Below are 15,730 nucleotides of genomic sequence, written 5' to 3' on the forward strand. Positions count from 1 at the left end.
ATTACTGAAGATGAGTTGAATCAAAGTGGTTCATTCTGAGAACTACCTATGTGAACTACTCTTTAACATCTTCAGTTGCTGAATCTTAGTACATCATCTGTAATTTCATTTTAATTAAGAACTGTTTTATTCTATTTTATTGCAAAAAATGGACTCTTTTATTTAGTATCGACCTAATACATAAGCTTTGAAATTACTATGTTCTTCTTAGATTGTTAGAGACAAAGAAAGATCAACAGATGCTATATTTATTAAAGAACTCAAGCCTTAATTCATTTTAACTTGTAAAATAAAGACGTCTGTGAAAATATATTTGGTGTTCTGGAAGTCAATGCTGTCATCTTTACAGGATTAACTATATCCTTCATATAAAATAAAATGAATGGACTTCAGCATTAAAAAAGGAACTGAACCTTAACTGTGCTACTGGACCAGCTCCTCTACAAAACAAAGTCTTTGTATGTTGCCAGCTGTGCATTGAACAAGACAAGCCTCTACTTTGTGCCTTAAAATCCTGCTGAAAGCCTTGTATCCTTCACTCATTTCTGCTGTTTGTAAAGTTCATCTGAAATTCTCCTTGCTTTGGACATTTTGAGTAGACTGGTTTGGAAGGTGCAATATGATTCTCTGGAGCAGCTGTGTTGAAAGCCAAAACATGTTGGTCTTCAGAAACAGTACTCCTAAGGTGAATGTGCCCACTGCTGAAGTGCAAAATGAGTTTATGAACCTAGTGCAGCAGTTCTATTTTTCCTGTATGTCCTCTGAATTTTAATATTTTAAGGTCCTTTATACATGCCTATTACACACCCTTTTTTCGAGTAACTGATTATTGAATGTTTCTTTTGCCCTGTTTATACAACAGAACACAACTAAATGTGGTTCTATACCTCGCTTACCTATATTTCTCATGATGGTAAAACTTGTATTCTTTTAAACTCAGCCTTCAACCTTCCCCCTCTATTTGGCAACTAACTTTTTTTTTTCCATCTGAATTTGAAAGCTTTTCCTTGTACATTCTAATGTTGAATGAAACATTGTATTTTGTGGGCGATTTGAAGTTGGACTCTTCTTTCCGTAGAATGTGTTGCTTTTTTTTTGTGGGTGTGTAGGGTATTTGAGGATGTGACGGGGCATATGTTAACTACGTACTAGTCAAGTCTTGGACTCTCAGCATATTTCATGGATGCTTGTGTTCATAGTGAGCAGATGTATTTGCGGTTTTGGAAAAATATCTACCCATTCACTTAAACCAAACCCAAAACAAACCCAAACCCACAGAGTTTTCTGTTTCACATATATAGTTCTTTTCCAGGTCATGATTTATCCTGAGAAAATGGTTTTCTTCTCACAAGATCCTTGGAAGATTTTGTGTCCCCATTATCGTACACTCTGTCTGACTCTGATTTTGTGTCCTGCTGCAGATATCAAGGCCTGCATCTTGGCACTGAATGTTTTAATAAGATTTCTTGTGCAGTTACTTCTTTCAAGGGTGGCTTGACATATTTATTTGCTTTATGCAGCTGTTGGGAGGCTAAAATTTTAGCTGCTGACCCAACTTTGGCTTTTGGCTGGCTGTGGTACTGTGACAGAGTGATATGACTGAATTCCAGGCTAAGCGGTGTAAACATGCTGATAGTGAACAGTCATCTGTTCTCAAAAACACTCTGTTTCTGAAGTGTTGCAAACATATCTTTGGTTTGTTCAGAGAACAGGACACCCTCTCTCTCAAAGTCTGAGTGAAGCCTATGACATGGTGTCTTCCATGCTTTTGCTGTGGTGGTGACAAAGTTGGTCGTGACCAGCCTTGCCTAATCCTCTCAGGCAGAGACTGTTATCCTCAACAGAATCAATAGAAGTGACATATATGTTCATTTCAGTTTTATCTGTGCCTCTGAGGTAGGGGCATGTGGTTGATATAATTTGCTTGTAAGGGTGAGGGCAGGGACTGTATCACCTGGGGATGCCCTGATCCTGCCTCAAGGCTGGCTGAATGTGAATCTGTTCCTGAATGCTGTGGGTGCCTACACTCTTTCAAATAAAATTTGAAATAAAATCAGTGGGAGTTTATCTTAGCACACTGGGTAGTTCCCTATTGGCATGTATATTTTGACTTAATAGGTTACAAGGTAAAAAGTGGGATTTGTGTTTAGTGGCCGAGAAGCAGATTTGTGTTTCTTCCTGTTTTACTCATTTGCCATGCTGTTCTTGCTTACAGAGCCTTAGCAAGGTCCATCAGTCAATGAAGTACTCCCCTTCCCTCTCCCCAAAACTGAGAATGCTCTCAATTTCCAGAAAGCATTTGGCTCTTGCTGCTTGCACTGTTTCCTGAAATATGTCACCAACTGCTCACTGTATGCTAAATATCTTTGGCTGTGTTTGGCAAATGTATGTAGTCGGCTTGACTTGAAAGTCAAATCCAGCCAGAGCTGGTCATCTATTCCCCAATAGCTTAAAAGTATTTCACAGAGAATTCTGTATCTCAAAGACTTCGATGCTTTAACATACAGTGACAGTTTTCTCAGTTGCTGATCTTGGTAGTTCAGGACATTCAATAGCTGATCCTTGTCAGAATATCAGATGCTAATGATCTCATGACCTTAATTTGTGTTCAGTCTTCTCTTTTCCATGTGTGTGTTTTTTGTTGGTTTTGTTCTCTCTGAAGCCGTGGAACTAGTTCAGCTCCTCTGCTTTGTCTCTGCTTTCTGTTTTCCCATGTGGTCCAGATCCTCTTGGCCTGCTGCAGAACTGTTTTAGATACAAAGTCAGCAGTGTTCGTCTCTGGCGCTCTTCACTGTGCAAACCTTGGGAAGTGAGAATGCTACTTTTCCAGACAATTACTGAAAGATTTCTTTGGGGCACTCATTTGTTACTTTTAAAATCTGGCTTAAACTCACATGTTTTCTTAATCTTGCAAACACTGATTCATCTGTTCTTGACTCTTATTCCCCTTTTTGAAATATTTCTTTGGCACTAATGACTTACAGATGTTACCCACAGTGCCTTCTTTTTCCATTTGCTCTATTACTTCCACTACTCTAATATCACAAAAGTAATCGGTGATCTGGATGCTGTATTGCTTGAGGAGTTTTTTTCTGGTTTAGTGTGTTTATGGAGGGGATGCTCTGGTCCTTTAAATACATCATAATAATCTGTAACACCTATGTAGACAGGCCAGTGGATAGGCCCTGGCAGAATGTTGTTGGTGCTGGTGCTTTTCTTGCATGTCCACTTATGTACTGTATGGTTTATGCGCTTTTTCTCCTGCTAAAATTTTAGCATGTATTTTTTTTTTCCAGAATTCTGCTTATAGTTTGCATTGTCCTAATGCTGCATTTTTAAGACTGAATAATTTTATCTTTGGCTGCAACTTTTTTTCCCCTCTTACATAGCTCTTTTTGTAGCTTCACAGGTTCGCTGATGCCCCGCTGTCTATTTGGCATTCAGTTTACTGTTTGCCTGCTGCTACCTTGTCTTTGCATCTGGTGCTAGTCCGAGTTCTACAGACCATTTATTTGTGCTGTTTTGCATTGCATTAAAGTCATAAAGTGCAGAAACTTTCCTCCAAGATGCTGTTTTGCTTTCATAGTGTGTGTATCTTTTTCTTGCTGCAAGCTTTCGCACAGTGACGGAGCTACTGTGTGGCCTCCTAGGCAGGGCGGTTTCCCTTTTCTCTACAACAGCTCAAGCTGTTCATTTTGTTCGTATCTGTAGTTTTGCATTTATGCATTTCCTCTTGCGTAGCTTCTGCCTTATTTTTCACTTTTTCTGTATAATTAATGCATTTCCTCTGCTTATGTGCTTTATATTGTATATAAATGTTTTTCTCTCACCCTTTTTGTGGGTAAAAGTGTTCTTGGTGCTCTAATAGTTTGTGTATTTCTTCCTGGTCTGATGCAGAGGTACTAGTTATATGGTTTTATCTTTTGTTTTCCTTTTTTTTTACAGTTCAGTGGAATTTTCACTTGTTTGTTTTAATCTGCAATATTTCAAACTCTTTAATTCATAGACCCTTTTTATCTGTCTTCTTGGTGAAAAGAATCTATGATCTAGCTATGTTCTCCTCCTGCTTCTTGTCTCACTACTCTCTTAGTTTTACACCTATGGAGGATCTTTGCTAATTTGTGAAATCTTGTTCAGCATTCAAAAGTAAAACAGCAGAGATACTGTAACCATTGAGCTTTCACTCCCTTTTCTGTATTATGTAGCGCCTCCTATTGGGAAACGTGATTATAACAGTGTGGGTCTTACTCTGCCAGTAAAATAAAATACTAGTGGGGTTTTTTTCCTTTCCTATCACAGGCATTAAAATTGTTCTTAGCTTTGTTTTTGTGGGTCAAGCTGCAGACCTCAGATGTCATGGGCTTTGTCCAAATTGGAGACATTTCTGTTTTACTTGCCTTTCTAGCAAAGAAACAATACAGCTTAATGACCCTCGTGGGGGCTGTTTTTAGGTAGAAAAACAGTTGTAATGGAGAAAGATACACTGTTCAACTTCTGTATTAGTTTCCTAAAATGAGAAGACTATTCCAGTAAGAGTATATACTTTCCTGAGAATTTCTTTGCATGTATTTATGTTTAAAAATCAGTTTTCTTGAAAGCTTTCTGATGTATAGTAAAAACAAAGTGGAGGAAGTACGTAAAGACCAGAAAGAAGAAGTGTAAACTCAATTAGTGTCAACATCCTTTTATCTGTATTTTAATAAACATTTTATAATATGTTACACTTTATCATCCACCTCTTGTTTGATTTTCATCTTGAAGTTAAAGGTTGGAAGGAGCACCACTGTTAGCAATGTTTTTTTCTTCTCTTTTGTGGCTGTATTTTTTAGTCTTTAAGCAGAAATATGGAAATGTGAATGACTGTTTAAAAAAAAAGGTGAAAACTTACAAAAATGTGTGTCGTTTCTCTAAGTACTTGACACAATATAACTCCTTTGTGCAACCGACATATTATGCATGATCACACCTCTGATTAATTAAACTTATAATTTTTCAGTTACTTTTCCTATGGATGCATAGCGTTATTGTTAGTGAAATTATGGCTTCTGTGTGGTGAGTTTTTCAGGAATAAAGAGTGCAATGCCAATACCACAGAAAAGATTTTAGACAATGAGTTTCAGTAAGAAGTTGTTCTATTTCTGAGTTGTATAAAATCACGCAATCATAATTAAGTTTCTGTACTTAAATGTTAGCAGTGTGGCTTATCTTTTTAAAACATCTGTACCTACTGTATATCTTTAGCTTTTTGCAGTTGTTTCTACTATGTGAAAATATAACCAAGAGTGTATTTTCTCTGAGATGATGTATTGTATGCAAATTACACCAGAAATTTGAGGCTTAAGCATGAATATCTGCTGATTTTCCCACTGTGCTGATTTATTAAATCGTAAAATGAAATGTGTAATTGCAAATGAAAGTTGCTCCATTAGAATAATAATTAAAACCTAAAACTGGTATTCTCATCAGAGCTGGACAATTTCTTCTCCTGAAATCTAATAAAACAAATCCCTGTTTTCCTCCTTGCTTACTGGCACTTGGCTTTGAGACCCGTTGAGAAAGAGTGATATTTACTTCCTCTGTGTGTGTGTATTTTACCATCCCACATGTATATTAGGGCATTTCTGTGGGTTCATAATTTAGATTAGACTTGGATCTTGGAAACAGTTTTGCTTATAGTTGACATGGCTTCTATAGCTGAACTAAACAGGGTTACTTGTTTGTAGTGAATTGAATATGTATTGGAGTATTAGTGAATTGGAGTGCCTTGATGTTTTGTGTAATACTAATGAAGTATTAGTGCCTTGATGTTTTGTGTAATTCAACTCTAGTTCAGTAGAACTCAAGTGTGGGCAAAAGAAATCACACTTGAACTCAGTCCGAGTTGACTGAATTCGGACTCATGTTGCTGACATGCTCTGAAACTTTCAGGAGTTTCTGGAAAAATGCAGTTTGGTGGAAATAAAAAACAATTTCCATTTTCTGGAAATACCAGTTTCAGTGTATTTTCTTTTTTAATTAAGACTTTCTTGATATTTGCCTCCTGATTGGACCTGGTGCACTCCTGCAGAACTTCAGGATCCAAGGTTCTTGTTTTTGTGCAAAGTGGTCCTTGACTGCAGGATCCCAGATGTCCAGAGTCTAAAGATGAGGATGAGCCAGTTATGCATGTTGATGCTGCCAATAGTGCAGTGGCCAAGAGTGCTTTGATGGCTGTGGATTTGGATACAGCTGAAGATTCCTCTTGTTGGATCTTAATCCAGGTGCTTTGAGGTCAGAGCCCTTGGTATTTCCAATCTGTGCTTTGCACTAGAAAACTTCCCTGAGTATTGGTGTCTGAGGGCATACTAAATGTATTTCATTTGGTAAATAAGACAATAAAACATTTAGAAACTTTTTTTTTTTTCTTCTCTCTGGGAGTATAAGAGAGAATACAACAACCTAGATTTTCATTCCATTCTTTTTAGGAACACACTTCAATTTCCTGCACAACAGAAACCAACTTTGGTAACAGCAGTACAAGTTACTGCTCCAGCTCAGAAGCCCCTTGGATTTGCTGGATTTCATCCCATATTGCCCATTTTTATCTCTTTCCTCCTCCCTCCCCATCTTGCTTGCTATAGGAAAAACATGGACAAACTGTAGAAAGTATTGATCAAAATTATGTTTCTTCAACTACTGGCATCGAATGCCGTTATGGTATTTAAGTCCACTTTTTGCAGAATTGGTCTCTGCTAGGTTACAAAAGAGTAACACCAATTACACAGGAATAAGCTGTTAGATGTTGCGACATTGTCCTTGCTAACCTGCTGTGGTTGGTATCTTGCCTTGCATGGAACAGCTATTGACCAGTCAGTCAATCCGTACAGACGTTGATTGCCAGGCCTAAAGCTGTTCTGGCAGAAAAGTACGAATGTGCCCCTCAAATTACTCAGCAGAGTGGTGGAGGGCACTCCTGATATTGATCCTTTCTGGCTTTAAAGTATTGCTACAGCTGGCTGGCTGGCATGCCATGTTATTTTTCTAGTTTAATCTGTCAGCTCCATCTTATCTCTGCCTTCCATGATTTCTTAATCATTAATTCAGCTGAAGTAATTCTGTCTTTTTTTCCCAACCCTTCCTTCATAGGAGGCTAATATACTTTGCGTAGTTACTGTCCAGAAGAACAAACAGAGCCCACTAATGACTATCCTGATACTTGGCTAAATCCTGAGCACTTAATTTTAGTCAGTATGATGTAGGGTGCTCTTTCTCACTGGTGAGCAATGTTATTAAAATCCTGATGTAAAGCATCATGTGTTCTATATAAATGCACCATTTGCTAATCAAACATTATAACTTGGGTAATGCAACACGTTAATTGATCCTATTTGAGACTATTCTGAATGACGACAGGTTGGTTGTGGCATGTTTTGGTGCTAGCTTTGATGGATAACACAACAAACTCTTTAAAATGTAGGTTTTGGTTATGTAACATGCATAGTTTTTCCTATCATTTTTTTCAGCCAACTGAAACAGGATCTGGACTGAAAGCAAAGCTATACATACTTTTAAAGCATGTTTGCATTTGCATCTTGTTACTGAAAAGGAAACTAGTATTATGATATAGTAGGTAGAAAAGGTTGCACCACCACTTCCACTTTACATCTCTATCTTCAGGTGCTTTATAGCAAAAAATACAGACTCTCAAACTTGCTGAGTGTCTGTGAAAACTTTAAGAGAAGACAAAACTGTTTCTACTATTAGAGAATTCAAGAAAAATAAGTAGCAAAAAGTACACTTTCTTAGCTGCATTTTTCTTGTAACTAATACCAGAAATGTGGGATATAGACAATTGTAGTTTGACAGAGCAAAGATTCTTATTTAATGAGTGCTTTGACTGTTCCAGTGAAAATTAGTTTTCCTTTGGGTGAGTTGTGTACTTCTACATGGGTGTCTCAGTAGTCAGATTTTTCAAAAGGACTTAGCAGCCAGCAGGACACAGTGAAATACTAGGAGCTGCTGGATACTGAAGTCTGAAATTCTGGCCCAGGTTCAAAGTGTGCAGCTAAACAATGTTGTACTTCAAATACACATGATACTTCCCACCATGCTCGCAGACCAGGTGCCTAGCTGCTCTGAAAATTGAAGTCCGTGAGCTTGAGCACCTCTCTCTTAAAATAAGGAACATGAATCTATTAAAATAAGAGAACATGAATAAGATTCCATTTTGGTGTCATATGGCAAAGGTTACACATAGAATCATAGAATCATAGAATGGTTAGGGTTGGAAGGGACCTTCAAAGGTCATCTAGTCCAACCCCCCTGCAAGGACCAGGGACATCCCTGATTAGATCAGGTTGCTCAGAGCCTCATCCAACCTGGCCTTGAATGTTTCCAGGGATGGGGCCTCCACCACCTTTCTGGGCAACCTGTTCCAGTGTTCTATAACTCGCATCGTAAAAAATTTTTTCCTAATTTCTAATCTAAATCTACCCCCCTCTATTTTAAAAACATTACCCCTTGTCCTATTGCAACAGGCCCTACTAAACAGCCTTTCCCCATCTTTCTTGTAGGCCCCCTTGAGGTACTGGAAGACCGCTATCAGGTCTCCCCGGAGCCTCCTCTTCTGCAGGCTGAACAGCCCCAACTCTCTCAGCCTGTCCTCATAAGGGAGGTGCTCCAGCCCTTTGATCATCTTCGTGGCCCTCCTCTGGACCTTCTGCAACTGGTCCATGTCCTTCTTGTGTTGGGGGCTCCAGAACTGGACGCAGTACTCCAGGTGGGGTCTCACCAGGGCAGAGTAGAGGGGGAGAATCACCTCCCTTGACCTGCTGGCCACGCTCCTCTTGATGCAGCCCAGGATGCGGTTGGCCTTCTGGGCCGCAAGGGCGCATTGCCTGCTCATGTTAAGCTTCTCATCCACCAGCACTCCCAAGTCGTTCTTCTCAGGGCTGCTCTCAATCCATTCCCCGCCCAGCCTGTATTTGTGCCTGGGATTGCCATGACCCAGGTGCAGGACCTTGCACTTGGCCTTGTTGAACTTCATGAGGTTGGCACGGGCCCAGCTCTCCAGCCTGTCAAGGTCCCTCTGGATGGCATCCCTCCCTTCCAGCGTGTCGACGGCATCACACAACTTGGTGTCATCGGCGAACTTGCTGAGGGTGCACTCTATCCACTGTCCATATCGCCGACAAAGATGTTGAACAGGGCCAGGCCCAGCACGGACCCCTGAGGGACGCCACTCATGACTGGTCTCCACATGGACATTGAGCCGTTGACCACCACTCTCTGAGTGCGGCCATCCAGCCAACTCCTTATCCACCGAGTGGTCCGTCCATCAAACCCATGTCTCTCTAGTTTAGAGAGAAGGATGTCATGTGGGACAGTGTCAAAAGCTTTGCACAAGTCCACATGCTGTAGCTTACCAGCAATGGGAAGTGTTGATCTGCAGTATTTACGTAGAGATGTGTGTAATTTAGTTTGAGCCAATTGCTGCCAACAGGACCAAGTCGTTCCAAAGCAGGACATCCTTCCTCGCTGTTTTTACACTCCTTCTAAGAACAAGTTGTTTTGTAATATGAAAGCACAGGAATTATTTTTATCCTTTCTGAGCTCCTGTATTCTTCTCAACTTTCTCCTTGCCCTGTGGATCATAGCCCCTTCTCACCCTACTTTAGGACTGCCATAGCTATGAGAGCTCCAGAGGCACTCACTATACTGAGCTAACACAGGCCTGATAGGACCTGGTACCAAAAAACAGCTTACTTTCTGCTACTAAGTGGAGTCTCATTGCTTGGGAGACAATACAGCTGTAAGGGTACTGAACCTGAGCGATGGAAGCTTTGTCTTGGTGCAAATCTGTTGACTGTAGAAGAATGACTCTTGGCTGGTGAATTGTAGTGAGAGAGTGTATTATTTTTATTCAGAGAGTTTAGTTTATTCTTATTCTTTAGGAAAATTTTATCTGTACTTACACAATATGAAAATGGGATTTTAGCCAAAATCTGCTTCTTAAAAAGGGTGATAAATTTAGTCATCCAAGACTGTGAAAGGTGAAGAATGTGAACTATGTGTAGATGGGTAAAATACTTTTCCATACATTCTCTGTTTCCCAGCTCCATGGAGGTCTGTGCTCTTTTTGTTAGTCACTTCAGTGCCATATCAGGAGCTTGATTTTTGTTATTTTCAAGAAGAGGAAAAATGATTCAAGAGGAACTCTTTTGCCATACATATTTTAATTATAGCCTATGTATATCTATGCATGTAACTGCTTATACTAATCCTGTTTATTTGACCTTTAAAATGCAGAGGCAGTCTCTCAGAGAGCAATTAAGGTGACTTTATGGGGTTCAATAAAGGTGAAATAATGATCCCTGTATGTGACTTTACTGGACAACATAGTGAAACTTTTTTTACTCTGCCTTATCTTGCCATGCAAAGTAAGCTGCTTAGAACTGAGGAGTTTGTAGCTTGGGTTAAGAGTTCTCCAGTAAGAGATTTTTCTCTCCCACTTATTTCTCTAGTTATTAAGTAGACATGTAAATTGGCATTTCCCTGCCATTTTGTTGTAAATTGAGGACATTCTCTTAACATCATTCTTTTTTTTTTGCCTACTAGAAATCCCCTAGATACCACAGGACAGAATGATGTTATGCCCTCTTCTTGTATTTGTGATTTTTTCTTACTTTTGGCATTGATGTAAAAGTCTACCATGAGTATTTGCATTTGGCCCTAAAGTAGTTCTCATAATCACAGTACAGTAATAGCTTTGCATGGGACATCATTGTTGTCACGCTAACACTTATCACACACTAACACACAAACCCAGTGACGTGTTTTTTGTGATGACCTGGACAAAAATGAAGATATGACTAGATAATGTGACAAAGTATTGAAAATCCATCTGTAAGATCAAGTAGTGGATCAAAAACTAGATAATTTTGATCATTATTTCATACATTTACTAAGTTTTTGTGCACCTCATGAGTCATTGCAGATTCCAGAGAAGAGTCCTTTAGAAGCTGAATACCAGTTACAGCCATTTATTGTACATTGAGGAATAAAGTGAAGAAAAAGGAAGGAAATTAGGAGACATCTGAGTACCCCTGAGTGTTATATGTATGATTGTATACATGTTTTTAAACTGAAGTATGATACCTTCTAATAATAAGACATCTTAGGAAGATCTTAGAAGAAATATAGCCAGAAAGATAATTCCTGTGTGCTGATGAAGCGATGCTGATTTAGCATGGATACATGAGCAGATACTAAATATAATCAGGTTTTATGCAAATCAAAGCCCTGGTGTAGCACTTCAGTGACAACTGAAAAGAACTCGTTCTCCTCCAAATAACACTTACTTCCAAGTGCTGCATGCTCTTATCAAACTTGCTAAGGTTTACATAGTACAGAAAGGAAACTGTCAACAAGAGCACCACATCACGCCTCCAGCTATCATGCCACTTTTATCTACTATTACCTTTAGTTAAAGGGAAGTCACTGTGATTTATATAACTTCATTTGAATGGATAAAACATTTCTGTTGTGAAGAAACATAAATGAAAAGACAAATGCAGGTCACTTGTGAGTGTACTGAGCACGGTATGCTGCTGGGTGACTAGATATCTTAAAATTGACAGGAAGTATTCATTATAAATTACTATTGAGAAACTTTAACATTTTCTTAAACTGATTCTTTTCTATGGCATCAGTATTGCAGTCAAGGAGCTGTACAACTGATGTTAAATGAAAGTCAGAGGATGTTGTGTGGGATATTTTGGGGAGTGCATCAGGTTGGTTTGAGATTGTTTGACGGTTGTGGATAGGAACTTTCCTTGAGTGACAGAATGAAAAACTATCAGTGTCCTTTTGGCAAAGAGTAGGCTATTTTCCTAATGTTATTTAAACATAGTCTTTGATAGAAGAAGTTATTTTGGCAGTGAAATCCAGTCGTTGATGAAATAAAAGGGAAATAAATACTTTATTTCCAAAATTCAATTAACAGAAGAGAATAAAACCTGAACAAATTCACCAAAGTAATAAGTACACTAAGTCTATTTACTGTTTTACAGTAAATAATATGTTAAGTGTAGTCACTAGGGATATGCCTGTATCACTCCAGTTTTAATAATGACAAAATATCATCTGTTTTTAACAGAAAAGTACATTAAAGGAAAATAAAGGTGTTAGAAAATATATGCTGAATGACATTCATGGCCCCAGTGAACTGCATCAAGGCACTGCAGTAATTAAAAATTCACTTCAGAGGAGCTTATTATTCCTTGATTCACAGTTACTCTGTCTGTCAAGAGCCTCGTGGACCCAGACATTATGAAAACATGATGCCTCCATTACTTGCTAGATTTCTGACTTAAATCTTCAAAGGAGATGTAAAACTTTTCCGAACCATGCAGATAAAAATAATGAATAAAAAAGACTTAGTGAGCATTTAGAATTAAAATAATTAGGCCACAGTGGATGCATTTGAAAATTTAGCAGCTATGGCAGTATAAAAGAAAATTCCTCATTAACTTGTATGCTAGGTTTTTCAAATCTAATATTTAGTTAACCAGTCATTTCTAAAATTGTGTTAGTAATACTGAAGAGAGAAGTTAACCCTGTTAAGAAAATATTCTTTTCTGTTAGAAGAGCTTGAGAAATTCTGGCAACAAAATAAATGTAGTTGGATAAAGTTTTGCTCTGTTCTGTGGTAGCTGTTACTACTAAAGTAAGTAGAAAGAGTGTCAGAAAATGTCAGAGCTCTTATATTAATACACAGTTGGTATTTCTAAGGCGTGCATGGTGGATTGCAGCAGTATAACTCTATTGACTTCCTACGAGTCATTCCTGTTTGTTTTGGGTTTGGGGTTTTTTGTTTTTTTTTTTTTTTTTTGGCATTTAAGAGAATGTTAATAACAGCAAACCTGATTCAATAAATGCTAACTCTTGCTGCAGTTGAGGATTTGCAGCTCTGGTAATTAAAAAGTCCCAGTATAAACTGCAGTAATTTCATGCCTCATAAAATGTGCCATTTTCAACTGCCCAAAGAAGTGGTGGGAAGTTACTATTCTTGTTTTCCAACAGCTAAAAGTAATTTTGATCAGTTTTGCCCAGTGTTTTTCTGGATACACCAGCTGGACAATGCTGCCTTGACATGCAAATGGTAAATTGAAGACCAACTTGTGGTTTTTAATGTCAGACGACTTACTCCATTAACTTCAGTTGGCCATCATTTAAAAAAAACCCCACCCTTATTTTCTTACTTAAACTGTAAACCTCAGAGATACTTCAGTGTTAAGTAGAGAGATAAGGGTATTTTAAATGTGAATAATTCAACAATATTTTGCAATACGGAAAACTTATAGAGAGTTGGTAGCAGAGGACCTAGGTTTTTGTCACAGGATTAAAGAATTACATGGCAATTGAAGGAGATTTCCAGAGGGTCAAGTTTTATTTAAATGAGTTGATCTTACTGCTCTGTGGAATTTCATTAGGGTTTGGTGAGGTATTTTAATGCCTTCAGATATAGGATGAGGGCAATGTTTATTTGGTCACTGATGCCAAATAGGGAATCAAAAATGCTATTCTTAGCTCTGTTGCTAACTTAATATGTGCTGGGGAAATAACTTGTAATCTGTGCTTCATGCATAAAATTGGAAATACCATGCTTTCCCTACTTCAGAGGAAGGAGAAGTAGAGAATGGCCATGCTGGGTGAAATTTCGGAGTCTAAGTCATATTTCTGTTAGTGGCTAGTAGTGAACATTTATGTAGGAGTTATAGGGCAAGCATATGATAATGCTTGTAGTTCTGGAGTTATATGAACTAGGAGAAATATCTTGGTGTAATACTTCCTGCTGGATTAATAATATAGTCCTCTTTTTCTTACTGTTACAATTTTTTTTTTTTTCCCTTTTGAGTTCTTGTAAACGTTCAGCGTGGAAAGTGTCCTGTGTCAGAAAACTGAATGTTGGACTGATATTTTCATAAAACTGCCTGGTTTAATAAAAAAATCTTTTGTCACTAGAAGTAACCAGCTTAGGAACTGTCGCTCTATATGCTTTACTTAAGTGTGTTACCTTTTGCTTGCATTGCATTAAAGGTGTTCAGTCTGATAAGGAGGAAAACCACTTGTAAAAGACTGTAGAAGGACCTCGTGGCACTGAGTCACTAGGCGGGTGATTACAGCCTTTCAGAACTGATTCAGAAGGCCTGACCTCCTCCTCTCCCCACTCAAAAAATGGAAATGGTGGAGATGATTGTCTTAAATAAGTGTAGTGGATAAGAGTACATGAAGTGTTACAGCCTATGGGAAGAAATGTTATTCCCAAAGATTTACCCATTTAGAGGTCCTAGAATAATCAAAGTTTTTAAGGCTGACAAGATAAAATCCCAGTTTTTTAGTCTCCCTTTGATTAAGAGTACTTAAAATCTAAATTGTATTTATGACTATGAAGTATCTGGTCTCAAGAAGAAACTTCAGTCTCTCTGTTTTATTACTATTATCATTCTGCTAGATAGGCAGAATTGAGTGGAAGAAAAGGTGTCTGACATACTTTGCTTGCAATGAAAGATGCCTGTGAAAAAGGAAGGAGCTAAACCTAGGTTTCCAGACTAGTAACTTAGTGATCTTGCTGATGGAAAGAGATCTGGTTTAATAATGGTTATTATTTAAATTGAATGGATTAAGGTGGTTCTGATGGATTTGATGTATTAACTCAATGCTATTAATCCATTAATGAGGCCGCATTTCTCTGGATCATCTGTTGAGCACTGTGATCTGGTAGCGTGACTGCATAGCTGGTGCCTCAGGAATCTCACTTCCCAGGCCTGCAGCAGCTTAGGTACATCCTGGGGTACTGTTACTGGGAGATTCACATACAGTGACCTAAATCGGCTTTCTGTTTGTATTTTAAGAGTGTTAACTTGACTAAAAATTGATTTTAAAACTTTATTTTTCTCCCTGGAGTCATCCTTTGGAGACAATGCCTGAGACTCAGATCAGGATGCAGCTCATTTATCTGAGAGAGGAATGCTCTCTACTCTACTGTGGTTAAAACCAGTCAGACAAGCCTGTCAGTGGCAGAGTCCTATCTTAATAGTGTTACTGCTTGTTTTCATTCTCCTTCTAAAATATGATTAAATATAATTCCACAAGCATATCAGAAAAGACATGTGGCAGTGAAATATTAGGGTTTCTCATTTCTTCCAATTCTGTATCAGTGGTTTTCTGAGTGACCATTTAAAACAAACTGCACAAGGTGAAGAGAAAATGGTTTATCCTTTCTTCATATGTAATACAATGTGTTGGCAGGAACCTTTTTCTTGCTACAAGACATGAAATAGCTGCCACGAATATCTACATTACAGGAATGTCTACATTTATACAGGCCCTTAAGACACATCTTTGATGTTAGTTCAGATTACTGGGTTGCCTATGACTCTGGTTGTTCTAGTTCACCTTTGTTTTATTAAAGGTGCATCCAAGGTCAGCTGCCACTAACGATACTGTTAAATATTGATTTAACAATTTGCATTAATGTAATTTTCAGTTGTTCTTCCCTACTTAATGTACAGCAGCACTTAAGTGACCCAGTCAATAAGATCAATAGCACTTACGTGAAGTTAAGGCTACGGCTGTTGCTGACTTGCTCTGCCCTTCTTGCTCTCTTCACCCAGGGTCAGACAGGTTTTAGTAAATGCACAATATATGTTCCTGCTAATAGGCTGTGGGACTTCTCTAGCTGGATGCA

Source organism: Chlamydotis macqueenii, chromosome Z, assembly GCF_036417535.1.
Source record: "Chlamydotis macqueenii isolate bChlMac1 chromosome Z, bChlMac1.mat, whole genome shotgun sequence".
Taxonomy (NCBI): domain Eukaryota; kingdom Metazoa; phylum Chordata; class Aves; order Otidiformes; family Otididae; genus Chlamydotis; species Chlamydotis macqueenii.